The 14,627-nt window shown below is 40.3% G+C and overlaps 2 long non-coding RNA genes across 2 annotated transcripts in view; both read left to right on the top strand.

Moving 5' to 3' along the window:
* The window catches only part of LOC134761474 (uncharacterized), a 261,901-nt gene that overhangs the window by 166,909 nt on the left and 80,365 nt on the right, over positions 1–14,627 (top strand). The window lies entirely within an intron of this gene.
* On the top strand, positions 8,483–12,121 carry LOC129060774 (uncharacterized). Its single transcript, XR_008527676.1, has 4 exons — positions 8,483–8,524; positions 8,609–8,803; positions 11,554–11,816; positions 11,924–12,121. It is a non-coding gene; the product is annotated as an uncharacterized LOC129060774 (long non-coding RNA).

Raw genomic sequence — 14,627 nt, 5'->3', positions numbered from 1 at the left:
TCTGCATTATTAAAGATCACCTAGTGGCTGGGCGCGGTGGCTCATGCCTGTAATCCCAGCACTTTGGGAGGCTGAGGTGGGTGGATCACCTGAGGCCGGGAGTTCGAAACCACCCTGACCAATGTGGAGAAACCCTATCTCTACTAAAAATACAAAATTAGCCAGGTGCTGTGGCACGTGCCTGTAGTCCCAGCTACTCAGGAGGCTGAGGCAGGAGAATCACTTGAATCCAGGAGGCGGAGGTTGCGGGTAGCCACAGCCTCCAGCCTGGGCAACAAGAGCGAAACTCCGTCTCAAAAAAAAAAAAAAATCTCCTAGTAAAATCCAGTAAAGTTAAGAGCTAGCCCCAGGCAACTTGTTTGTGTGGCTCCCATCTCTGCCTTGCTTATTTCAAATGCCTCTTGGTAAGCAACCTCCTTGGGAATTATCTATGATACGTGTTCAATCATCGTCCCATGCAGTGTCAGCAAGGTAATGGAAGTCATTTCCCTTCATTTTGGGAAATAAGACCTTGCTTTCTGAATCAGTTATACTGGTTATTAAATACATATCTGACATTTCCAGGACTAGGATGGGAATGCAGATGGATCTCAGGTTAGGCTTCACTTTCTCCAGACAGTCCTTTACCAGCTGGTGTTTCTTATCTCTTTTCTCCTTGATGCTCTTGATGCCCTACAGGTGGACCTGCGGCAATGGCACCACCTTCGCCTTGGGGCAAGGGGATGGCCTGCTGCGTTGTCTTCTCCGTAGCAGGGTGGCTGCATGCTGTGGTGGCCAGCACTGCCTGGATGAGACAAGTATGTATCACGACTACATTTTACATAAAATAAAGGAAAACTATCAGTACACTTCAGAAAGTGGTAAATCAAACTATCTCTTTTTTTTTTTTTTTTTTTTCGACATGGAGTCTCACTCTGTTGCCCAGGCTGGAGTGCAGTGGCATGATCTCAGCTCACTGCAGCTTCTGCCTCCTGGGTTCAAGTGATTCTCCTGCCTCAGCCTCATGAGTAGCTGGGATTATAGGCACCCTGCCTGGCTAATTTTTGTATTTTTAGTAGAGACTGGGTTTCACCATGTTGTCCAGGCTGGTCTCGAACTCCTCACCTCAGGTAATCCACCTGCCTCGGCCTCCCAAAGTGCTGGGATTACAGGCATGAGTCACTACACCAGGCCAACTATCTCTTAAAATATGGGCACACACGGTCGTGGTGGTGGGCGCCTGTAATCCCAACTATTTGGGAAGCTGAGGCGGGAGAATCACTTGAACGCGGGAGGCAGAGGTTGCAGTGAGCTGAGATCATGCCATTGCACTCCAGCCTGGGCGACAGAGTGAGACTTTGTCTCAAAAAAAAAAAAAAAAAAAAAAAAAAATGCGGGCATGCAATTGTTACAAAGACATAGTGAATGGTTTCTAGTATGTAACCTTATCTACGAACTAGAAATCTGCACTTTTTCTCTGCAAAGCCCACCAGAATCCCATCACTCTGATCTGCTTTGGGCTTCAGTGGCAGACTCTCCTGTCTCCAACCCAGTGCATTTAAAACATTTTGAAAATTGTTTCATTAGTTCCTTCCAGGTAGTGAAACGCCAATAGGAAGGGAAAAGGTTGAAAAAAGGTATTGAATAGATAGGGGTAAGTTTAAAACTTGGTCTGTAAATTTTATTGAGACTCTGTTGAAAGTGCTTAGGGATGAAAATAATCCAATATGTATGAGTTTATATATGCAAAATATATGTTTATTGTATTTTGTGCATAAAATGTACATATTGAATTATTATATCTGTATATATACATATACAGTACATACACACACATTTTCTCACACACATACACAGACACACACACACACATTCAATAAATGGCTCTGAGTCATGACTAGGAAAGACATTTTAAATTGCTCCCAGAAAACGTAATCTCGAAATAATTGTAGAGCAGAAAAACTGATTAAAAAAAAAGTGCTATCATTAATCAGACCACTGAAAAAAGAAAATGACTTAATTCTAAAACTTAAATTTGAAATATTCTGGAATGTTCTGTGCATTTACTATTAACTGAGCAAATACTATATGCAGTATAGGTGGTGTGGTAGAGCAGAAAGCAAAGCAGAACATACATACCCCTTCTCCTGGAACTTGAATTTTAGTGAGAAGAAAGGGGAAACAGGCAGGCAGAGATATGATGTATACAGTGGTGCTAACGTGCCCAAGACAACCTTAATGCTGCCCTCAGCTTGATTCAGCTTTAGACAGGCTTCTTCCTGACTCTTGTTCCCTGATCTCCCTTTTCTTAAAAATGTGTCTAATTTGTAAATTCTTTATCTGCCTTTTTGAGATATTATAAATGCTTTCTGCTGGTTTTGCAACCCAGGAATATCTTTTTCAAAGACCTGGGAACCATCTCTTTGGAATCCGATTGGCAAGGAAGACAGCATCCCTGTCTACCAGCCTCTACAAGAAGGCAGGAGCCTAACCTTGGTGGGGCACCTTGCTCCAAGTTGTAAAATGCCTCCTGTCACAAGGACATGAGAAAATTTACTTTTCCTTTGGGTAAAGCCAATTCGCAAAAACAGGTGTGGCCTAAGGTCCCTCATCCCAGATTTTAACGATTCTCCAACCCTTCATTTCATCTAGAGCTGGGCTGTGTTGTCTTCCCTATGCTGGCAATAATACTGGAATAAAATGAACTTCTATTTGCTTATCTTACCTGGTGCAATTTTATTTTAACAAGTGGAGGGTAAGGAGTCAGAGAGTTTGGCAGGTCAGGCTATGTGTTATTTTACAAAATGTGATCAGAACAAAAATTTTTGACAGGTGTCATATTTGGGCAGAGAATTAAGTGATGTGAGGGAGTGAGCTGTGTGGATCTGCAGTGGATGAACTTTTTATGCAGAGGGAATAGTCTGTATGGGCTGAGGTAGGAGCGTAAATGAAGTACACGGATGAGGCCACATGGAAGGACAGTGGAGCAGGAAGACAGAGGTGAATGTTTGAGAGGTGACAAGGAGTCAGGTCCTGTGGTGCCGTATAAGCCATCGGGAAGACTTGGGCTGACACTCTGAATGGGATAGAGGAGGGAATCAGAGGAGTCTTTGGGGTAGAGGAGTTAACTGTATGGCTTATGCTCAAAAATAGCTGCTGTTTTGAAGGGAAAATATTTAGGAAAACAAGGGTAGGGCCAGGGGGACCACTTTGGAGCTATTACAGTAATGTAGGCAGTGGGATGATGTGACCTTACACTGGGGCTGGTAGCCATGGGGATGGTGAGAAGAGGTGGTGTTTGGACTTATTTTGAAGGTTAAGACCTTGCAGATTTGCTGCAAAATTGGATGTGCAGTATGTGAGTGAGAGACAGCTGAGGGATGACTCTGAGGTGTTTGTCCTAAGCAAATGGAACCATGGCATAATCAAGATGGGGCCACCGCAGAAAGAGCTGCTCCAGGCAGGGTTAGGTCCATTTGTACACAGAGCCTTCTTTGTTCCTTACAAAAGTTCTGTGAATGTACTATTATTGTCACTTTGAAAGGGAGAAATGGAATTTGCGAGAATATGAGTAATTTTCTCAGGATCACACAGCTAGGAAAAGGTTGTCTCAGTCTGAGTTGCCCTGAAAACTTGGTCTGAGGAAAGAACTTGTGTGCAGGTGGTTTATGTGGGAAACAGAGAAGCCCAAGGTGTAGGAGTGAGGAGCAGGAGAGAGTGAGAGCAGGAAAGAGGAAAAACCCATGTGAGGGCTGTTACTGAATTTGCAGGCAATGAAAGCTAAATTCTACCAGGACTCCTTGAAGCCTCAGAATACCTCCTGGAATTGTCTGCCAGAGGATGTGAGGAGGAGCACTCGCCCTGCTCGGCTCCCATTTCCTGGAAATTGAAGGTTGCCCGTGGGTGGGGTTACTCCCCTCACTTCTGAGCTTCACATTCGTGCAGTTCTAGAGCTTCTTCTCCATGTCTGTGGTGTCAGGAGAATCCCAGGGCAGAAAATGAAGATGTTCAGTACCATGCCAGGCCAAATATATATAGTCACATGTATATATTCATATAAAGTGCAACTCATATGTATATTCATATTTATATTCATGTAACATATATACATTCATATATATTATTACATATATATGAATGATCGAAAGCCAGTGAAATTAAGCAATGCTTATTTATGAAAGAACCAGCCTTTGAACCCAGATTAGGATGCCCAAGCCCTTGGGTCTGAGACTCCCCAGCTGCCACAAACCTGTTCCTGGGCTCACTTTCACCATTAGCTCCACCCTTCAAGTCTCTCTTTAGTCCCACTGTGCTGTGTAATTGGGTCAGAATGATGGGGGGCTGTGAGTGAGGCTGGCTGATGATTTTAACTCACCTCACACTAGCTTAATTAGCACTGACCCAACCTGAAGGCTGGGACTCAAGGAAATGCAGTGCAAACCTGGGACTCGACGTGGTGATATGGAGGAATGGTGCTTTGGAAGTAACTCATATAATTATTCGGGTTCTGCTATTCTCATTCTTGCTGGATGTGACCTAGTTAGGTCAGTCTTCATCTCTGGGTCTCCATTTTCTCACCAGTAAATGAAGGGTTTAGAGCTGACCTGCATAACATTCTAACTCCAGTGTTCTGTAGTTCTATGAGACTTATGATGGGTGAATAATCCTAAAAATGCATCTTTGTGGTGATAAAAAAGAAAACTCCCAAGTTTTAAACAAAAATGGCGTTTTTCTGAGTACTTCTTTTCTGTGGGATGCTGTGTTCCTGGGGAAATCCATGCACAATCATGCAAATTATTTCCTATTGTTTCTGCAAGTTCACCTTGTTGAAATCCAAGGCTGTAATAGCTTCAGCTGCCTGTTTGTGAAAGTAACAAAAGCAACTGGGATGATGCTAGAATGTTAAAATGCTGATCATAATCAGCATTTGGGTACACACTTGCTTTAGTTGGAGGCAACATTTTGGCTTAAGAAGAAGACTCAAGCCTCCAGCCAGAAAACAAAAGCATAGAAAAAAAATTATCCTTCCTACTCTCATTTTACCCAGCTATTTAATCTCTGTAATTATTTCTGTGACTTTGAATGTTATTTTGTTTTATCAGGAACTGGAGGTCAGGATGGCAAACAGGATAATATTTTTATAAAGATTATCATGTCATTTTCTCATTACATTCTAGGGGAAAACTGAAATGAGTTTACACAATATACCTTTTAGTATACTGGCATGATAATAGTTATAATACATTATTTCTAGTAAGCACTATTGGCTAAGATATTGTCATCACCCGAGCAGGTTAAATCTATGGGCTACTGAGTGTGAAATGCATTACAGTAAAAGCTTTGAGGGATGTTAATTTCTTTGGTTTAATTTCTAAAAGACAGCTTGGATATTTACTTGACAGGAGAGATTGCTAAATCCAGTCAACCAAGAAACAATTATGTATGTTTTAAAATGCAGAGGAAAGATGGATCAATTATCTCTTTGTTATTGCTCACAGTTCTGCATTGAGTGCCATTTAGGATTCAGAAGTTAATTCCTTACTGCATGAAGAGGGCATCATCTATCCTTGTAATTGATGCCTTTGCACCATTTCTTTTCCCATCAATACTTTGTGTGGGAACCTGCTCAACAGTGCAGCCTGTCAGAGCCAACATAAAGTTGTAATTAACTGTCATGTATTGGTGGAAATCTGAAGCGAGAGAATGCATGTATCCCTTAAAGTATTTGGAGCTTTCAAAAAGTAGGCAATGTGATTTCCAACATAAAGATGGGGCAGCTGATCAGAATGCATTTTTATGTCTGGTGCCAAGTAATAATTTGGAGAAGGGTAGGAGAATGACCCTGTCTGGAACTGGCCTTAAAGTGTTTGAGAAAAAAAAACCATTATTTCCTTCCACTAACTACAATATTGGAAAACAGTCTTTTGGGAAAGGGTAAGATTTTACTAGATGTGAGATTTCTTTCTCTTTCTGAGATAGATAGTGACGATGGCTGCATGATGTTGTGAATGTGCTTAATACCACTAAAACATGTACTTAGAAATAAAGTGGTAAATTTTATCTTAAGTATATTTTAGTATGATCAAAAAGATTTATTTTTTTCCTCTATACCTTTTTTCCAAAAAAACCAAAATAATGCAACAATATATGAAAACCAAGTTAGATTAAACCTATTTGAGATTCAAGAGATAAATGTTTGTTTATTTAGGCTTACAAACTATTGGTCACTATGGCATCTGAGTTTTATGTGTCTTACTTTTTAAAAACTGGGAATCAATTTCCCTTCCAATGGTATGCTGTTTATTGTAAAGATTAGAACTCTTGTCTTTTCTTTTTTTGAGAAGAATCCAAAGTGGCCCATCTTGTTTTTTACAAAGAACAAAAACCATAGAGAAACACTTTCTGATTTTCCTAGTTCTTACCACGAAGGAGCAGGTAGAGATGTTGGAGCTGGGAGAAATAAACAGAGGTTAAAATCCTTATATAACCATGAACTCTACTGGTAAATTGAGGTTTCTAATGTTTAAGTAACTGGTTAAGCTGGTGAGGATACCAGAGACATGCAAGACAACCAAGGGTGGTATACGAATTTGAACAGTTGCTTGATATTTTAAAATGACAGTAATATGTTAGTGTTTATAGGCATTTGGTATAGTATTTTTTATTGGCTTAGAGGAAAATACACAATTTTATTCGATATTATTAAAAATTTATTCCACACATTTGTTTTCTTGGTGGGCATCTTTTAGTTCTTGGCAACAAAAAGAAGAATGCTTATTGTAGCACCAAGTGGAGAGAACAAATTGTTTCTCCTAATCCCCACAGTGAATTGTTAACACCAAGAGTCAAACTGGTTTCACATTGAGCCTTGAGGTCTTTTATTTTTGAGGTTGGAGCAGAAATCCGCTTTGTCTGCTCAGTACACTCTCATCTTCTGAACACCTAATGTATTCTAGGAAACATCTTCTCTCTCCAATGTTTTGGGGATTACCATGTTTTGACATGCTTTAATCCCCTAACCACAGTGGATTGGCCCAGAAATAGATGCATGTCCTGATTTTGCCTATAGCTCATTGGCTGATGGTGGGCAACTGAACCAGGAGTCTTTGGATGGGATTAGGAAAGGGATGTGTGCTGGTGGTAGTGGTGGAAGTGGAATGCTTTGTTTGAGGCCATGTTTTCCTCCTTTGTAAGGGAGAGAACAAAGTCTAGAAGCCAAGAAAAGCGGAGACAGTAAGTGCAGGTAAATGAACATATATGTAGTGTCCTGGTGGCCTGCCAGACCCTACTTTCAGCCACCATGAGACATCTGTCTGTCCCATTTAGATGCTGAAGTATCCCTTTGGTTATATGAGATAACCCGATTTCCTTCTATTAAATACATTTTATTTTCTTAAGCTGTGTTTTAGTTGATTTGGTTCTGTCACTTCCAGCTAAAAGTCTTGGCTAATACAAAGGTGAACCTCTTCAATGGGTACGTGAATTTTGGAATTGGTTTCCTTCCTTTTTTGTGTGTACCAAGAATGGTCATCCATGAAAAATCTAAATATTTTAAAGGAGGGTTTTTTTGGCGAGCTGTCCAAACTCATGATGTAATTCCCCATAGTGGAAAAAGGTCATTTTAGTCTCTGTTGAAGGGTAGGACGGGGTGGTGAGTCTTCAATCTCTGTGGTTTGGCTTCTAAGGATGGAAGAAAGAGTTATGTTTTGTAAAATGCGTTCCCAAAATTGGTAGCAAAGTAGATTAATATTTTGACAAAATCACTCAGGGTCTGTTAAATACTAGCAATGTGTTTTTTTTTTTTATTGGTCAAGATTTAAATGTAAAGGTAAGGGCATCTTTGATAGCCCCAGAATATTAAAAGTGTTCCAATTTTGAACAGCTAAAAAGAAATTAATTTCTCTATATTTCCTGCCTCATGTTGTTTTAAGACGAAGGCTCTCACAATGCAAGTAGTGTTTTTCACTCCAGAAAGAAAAGACCTCTTTTTCCATGAAAGAAATTTTTTTGAGAATATTTTTCAGTCTGTAAAAAGAAAGTGATATGCTGTAACATCTATCCTGTGCCTTTAAAGGTTGGACATAAAGACTGAACAATTGCAGTACAGGATCCTTAACAGAAGTGAGATCTAAAAGATGAATCCCCTGGCATTGTTCTTCAGAGAAGCCCACTGTGGAGTTTCTCTTTGTTAACGTGTTGCTTTATCTCAAGACGTGTTAAGGCCTTTCAAATGGCAATTCTTAGAGTCTTTTATATTTTGACTTAAGGAGTCATTCCATTAGAACAGATTTGCAAATAGGTAAAAAACAAAACAAACCAAAACAAAAGAACAATGTTTAGTAACAGTATGTGGGAACAGTGATATCTTAAAATGTCTGCCAGGTACACAGCTCTCCTCTCATAAAAGCAGCTGCAGGAGGATTTCTTTCCTCAAAATGTGCTATGCTTTGTGACATAATCTGGATACCGTGGCCACCATTGTTTGGATTAGGGACCTGGGTCTGTCCTGGAGTAGCCATACAAAAATGAAACATGAGGATATTTGGTGAGAGAAATTTGTCAGCAGAATTCTCTATGCTGGATAGTGACTGATAAGCTAAATCTTCTCTCTATTCTTTGGAATTTGCAGTGTGAGACCCAAGAAAATGTAGCAGTTTAGAAGAGCCAAGTTGAAGCAATCCTAGTTTCAGCCAGAAATAGGAGCCCATGTATAGAAACCATGGGCCGTGGGGATGGTGGAACTAATTGTTTCTGTAGGGAACACGGTTTGAGGGTCCTTGGCCTCTGCTGTCCTCAATGGGTTTCCTGTTCTGCATGACACCAGGTAATCCAACTTACGGGAAGGTTTCTTGTTTCCTTACATCCCTGAGTATTCATCTATAAAGCCTCTATTACTTTAAGGTATCTTGAGAAAATCTATTTCTTAGAATATAAAGGGAGTTAGGCAACAAAATAAGCCAATAGGTTATAACCAACTACTTTCTAGCATACTTGTAGAGGGAGATAAAGGAAAAAGTAAAATAAGTGAAATTTGTTATACTCAATACAAATTCATAATAAATAGCAAATATGTATATAGTATGTAAAACAAAAATAAAATTCTAAGGTTCCCCCAACCACCTGCATGGACTTCCTCCTCAACCAGGGCACTCTGGGTTTTTTTGTTGTTGTTTTTTTTTTGTTTTTTTTGAGACAGAGTCTCGCTCTGTCGCCCAGGCTGGAGTGCAGTGGCGCGATCTCGGCTCACTGCAAGCTCTGCCTCCCGGGTTCACGCCATCATCCTGCCTCAGCCTCCCGAGTAGCTGGGAGTACAGGTGCACGCCGCTATGCCCGGCTAATTTTTTGTATTTTTAGTAGAGACGGGGTTTCTCCGTGTTAGCCAGGATGGTCTCGATCTCCTGACCTTGTGATCCACCCGCCTCGGCCTCCCAAAGTGTTGGGATTACAAGCATGAGCCACTGCACCCGGCCCAACCAGGGCACTCTTAAAATGTAAACTGAAAGACTGGTTCAGGCCATGATGGGAAGTGGGGGTCTTACATGACTCATATACCTCTCTGGCATTAACATCAATACAGACTTGAAGTCTGATAAGAAACGTGTTAACCTATTCTCTCTGAAGCCTGCTACCTGAAAGCTTCTTCTGTAAAGAGCTTTGGTCTCCACAGTCCTTTATCTTAACCCAGACATTTCTTTCTATTGATCCCAAGTCTTTAGAGAAACTCAATCAATTGTCAACCAGAACATTTTTAAATCTACCTGTAAGCTGGAAGCCCCCCAACAACCGCAGCCCCATGCCCGCCTCCGCTCTGATTTGTCCCGCCTCTTAAATGTATTGGATTGAAATTTCATGTCTCTCTAAAATGTATAAAACCAAGCTGCACCTCAACCACTTAGGCACATGTTCTCAGGACCTCCTGACAGCTATGTCATGGGTCATGGTCACTCATATTTGGCTCAGAATAAATCTCTTCAAATATCTTGCAGAGTTTGACTCTTTTAGTTGACAAGCATTTACTTTCTGGCAGACACTAATGTACAGATACACATTTATTTAATCCTGAAGACACAACCCTATAGAGAAGGTACTGTTATCATCCTTATTTCACAGATGGGGAAACTGAACCACAGAGAGGTTAAGTAACTTGCCCAAAGTCACGCAGGTCATAAATGGTAGCACTGAGTCATCAGCCCAGGCATTCTGACTCCAGGGTACTGGCTATGAACTGCCACGCTATATTGCTACCATACATTTCTACAGGTCTCTGACTTTATTAAAATACTTGATAATCAGAATATGTTACCAATTACATATGTTTTGGCCTTGGATAAATTTCTTAATCAACCTATGTTTGTTGCATTTAGCAGAACTGTATAATAGAGTGAAAGGCATTTTTCTTGCTACCTTAACGTGGTTTTTATGTGAACAGAGTGTGATCAGCAATGTCGAAACCAAAAAAAGCACTAAATAAGCATAAGACATTATTGGAGCTGTGCTTGTAAAAGCCACCCTGCAAGCCAAAGCTTATCTGCAGGATATCAGTCAGAGCCTGGTGACACTGCCATAGGACACATTTAGAGTAACCTTTTTCTTTATTTTATTTTATTTTACTTTAAGTTCCGGGATACATGTGCAGAATGTACAGGTTTGTTACATAGGTATACATATGCCATGGTGGTTCGTTGCACCCATCAACCCGTCACCTAGGTTTTAAGCCCTGCATGCATTAGGTATTTGTCCTAATGCTCCCTCTCTCTCCCCTTGTCCCTCACCCCCTGACAGCCTCCGGGCGGTGTGTGTTGTTCCCCTCCCTGTGTCCATGTGTAGAGTAACCTTTTTCTTAAGTAATGCAACCCAACCGTGAAAAATTGTTCAGCTAAAGAAAGAAAAAATAATTTGGTCTAAATTTCTAGAATTTAGACTAAAATGTTTGTGCATTGGGGGTTGTGAGATCATAGATTCAGATAGTTATAGGTGAAAGGAATACTGAAGATTAGTATAAAATTAAAACTAATGGCTGCTATGGTCTTTCCTGACCTTCTAAAGATGGATCAGGCACTCTTCCCTTGTCTTTACTTAGCATTTTTAAATTGTCCTGATTAAAGGGCATGTTTTATTGTAAATACTCCTGTGCTTGCATATCTTCCTGTTGGATCTTAGAGGCTAACTTGAGGCAAAGAGAATACACACATTGATTGCAATTAACTGCATCCACTCTGATAGAATGGAGTTTGTAATTTAAAAAAGGGAAGGAAGTTATATTTGTTGAACGCCTGAATATGTGACAGAGATTGAGTTCACGTCATGTGTTGAATAATTTCCAAAACTGCTCATGTGGGGCATTTTCTGAACCACAGATTAAACACAGTGCAAGACTAGAGTTGGTGCCAAATCATTGAGGACAGTAACGTTGATCCTATGGGGAAATAGTGGGCAGGGGGCAGGAGGCATTCAGAACTTGCAGCTAATCTGCCCTCACTCACATAGGAAACTCTGAGCTTCTTTGCTGCTCTGGACTGTGAAAAAGGAATACTTGCCTGGTCATCCCATTCTAAATGTTTCTTCTGCTTTCAGCTTCATAGGCTTGGAGAAGTCTGAGGGCTTGCTGGCTTCATGGGAAATACCCTGTCCTATTTGCTCCCTGAGCTCTGAGACTATCTTGAGCTTCTATCTTTATTCCTTCATGCTCAGAGGAAGCTGCACAAGCCGGGAAGAAACTGTTGCGCACCCAATATCCAGCCTCCATTCTTCCTTTTTAACAGAAGACTGATTTGGGAAAACAATATATTTCTTAGCTCTCCCAGCCCACACCTGGTAGCTAGGGTGGTCAATGAAGTGTAAGTAGAATTCCTTGAGTGGGGATGGTGGGGAAATATATAAAAGGCAATTAACTCTCTTGGGAGGCTTTCTCTTTTTGCTAATTGCTTTTCCTCTTCTTACTTAGGATGGATACTTGATGTCTAGAATGCCAGCAGCCATCCTGTGACTATGGGGCAAATGTGAGGGCGGAAGCCAAGGATTGAGCATGGCAGAACAGAAAGATAGAAACAACCTTTGTCCCTGATGGCCTGGTAGATTTGTGCTGACAATGCCTTACTGCCTACCACTCTTGTTTTTACATGAAAGAGTAAGCTACTGTTCATTGAGTCACTTTACCCTGGTTTCTACTTCTGGCAGGCAGACAGAGGTCCTTTGTCTTTATTCCACATCAGCCATGTCAAGGCAGACTGAATGGAATTTAGGAATAGCATTAGAGGATTCATTACCTAATTGGTAAGGAATTGTTCTGTTGGACACAGACATCCCTAAAGCCCAAAGGCCATGCTTCTTACTCTTCTCTGTCACCAAGTTGCTGGGATCTATTACTACTCAGAGAGATCCTTCTCGTTTAATTCCTCCTTTCCTTCTCTCTTTCTGTTCCTCATAAATAGAAATGGGTGGAAAAATACCTTAACATACAAATACATTTTCTGCAGAAATCTATTCAAGCCATTAATGGGATATTTGCATAATTTGCATCATTAATTAGTTGAAACATTTGCATTTGGACTCATTCACAAGTGCCTGGGGCTCCCTCGTGGACAGTGTTTCCACACTTGACTTACTTCTCAGTGGCCAGGACAGCTCTGTCAAGGAATCCTTCTCAGAACAGAAAGTATCTGTACTCAACCCTGGAAAATCCAGTGTTCACCTTTATACTCCTGGAAGCAAATGTTGGCAATTTAAGAATAACTCATTTCCTTCTAGCTGGCAAGGCTTCAGAAATAATCAAGTACGTTCTCTGAGCACCCCTCCACATGCATCTCTCTGGTGGCAAGGAGATCCTAAGACATTTTATTGGGAAAGCAATGGAAAATGGAAGTAACTGTGTGTATTGATCAAATAATACTGATTTAAAATAACAAAGCATCACTAACATTTTTTGATAAATATAGTTATATCCCGTTGAATGAGAAAGGAAAAAAATCCTTCAGTATTTGTGGGTATGGCTGTATGTTCCTGACTATGACTTCCCTACCACAAAAACTCCCAACTACAATTCCTGTCTCACAGATTTTTTTTTTTAATTTTATGAACTCTTTCTATATATGTCTCCTATAAACTGTAATCTCTTCATAAAAAAAGGAATATTTTCACCCTGATTCTAGCCAAGATCTCAGAAGTGGAAGTAAATGATGAGAATTAATTTTAACTTTAACAATACAGACAGAGCATATTGTTTTATACACCAAGAAAATGAAAAACAATACTCATTGAACTTGATTACCACTGAAATCTGTATCAAGTTACAACAATAAACAAAAGAACTCTTAATGATAAGTAGGGCATAAGATAAAAACAAACTGTAAGTTGTTCTTTCTAATTTGCCTTTAAGACACAAGAGTAGTATAACACGAAATGGTAACACTGACAAAAATAACCTATTAGTCAACTTTTCTGTTTTTCAATTTTCAAACTCAACGTGCTGTTAAAATTTAATTTAAAAATAGTTATAGCTATTAAATATCTCCAAAGCAAGCAATTTACCTGAAACGTGCTCAAAACTACTATGGAGAAAGGAAAGGAACCAGTGTTCATTTGGTTTCTTTTGTATTCCAGGCTTTTTACTTTAGTTGTTTCCATTTAATTTTCAAAACAATTCTGCAAAGGAGACATACTTAACACTATTACACATGGGAGGAAATTGAATCTCAACTAGAGGCATTTTACCAAGTTCAAATAACTGGTATGTGAGGGAAGTTGATATTAAAAGTAGGTTTCTCAAGCTCTGTAGTTTTTCACCACTATATGATGTTTTGGTGTTTGCTCTTATGAAGGGAAAACTAAAATGTAAGGCCAAATAATGGCCAGGATTACAGTGACTCACACCTGTAATCCCAGCACTTTGGAAGGCTGAGGTGGGAGGATCACTTGAGGTCGGGAGTTTGAGACCAGCCTGGCCAACATAGGGATAGCCTGTCTCTACTAAAAATACAAAAATTAGCCGGGCATGGTGGTGGGTGCCTGTAGTCCCAGCTACTCAGGAGGCTGAGGCAGGAGAATCACTTGAACCCGGGAGGCGGAGGTTGCAGTGAGCTGAGATCGTGCCACTGTACTCCAGCCTGGGTGATAAAGTGACATTCCATCTAAGGAAAAAGAAAAACACACACACAAAAACAAACAAAACAAAGAAGTTTACAAGATGATGTGAGTTCTGTAGGCTAATACAAATGCGTAATTCAAGAAATTAGAAGCCAAAGCAGGGCATGTTGGAATCTTTCCTACCTGAAGGTAAGGTTAGCAGTTGACTCTAGGTGGAGCATAGGCTTCATGAACACTGACAAGGCACAGTGGTCGCCCTCCAATCAGCTAGAGACAGCGGGCTAGCAATTCCCCATGAGGCACAGAAATAGGGAAGGCCATGGATAAGGAGCTACAGCATCCAAAGAAGGGAAACCTATTTGGTTACAGCTTTCCAAACTATGTCCCCATGTGTATTAGTCAGGGATCTCCAGGGAAACAAAACCATTTATACACACACACACACACACTCACAATTTTATATATATGTGTGTGTGTGTATGTGTGTGTGTATATATATATGTATGTATGTATGTGTATATATATATGTATGTGTATATATGTATACACATACATATAAAGAGAAA

The sequence above is a fragment of the Pongo abelii genome, chromosome 1, assembly GCF_028885655.2.
Source record: "Pongo abelii isolate AG06213 chromosome 1, NHGRI_mPonAbe1-v2.0_pri, whole genome shotgun sequence".
Taxonomy (NCBI): domain Eukaryota; kingdom Metazoa; phylum Chordata; class Mammalia; order Primates; family Hominidae; genus Pongo; species Pongo abelii.
The sequence above is the reverse complement of the archived record's forward strand: the minus strand, read 5'-3'. Positions and strand labels throughout refer to the sequence as shown.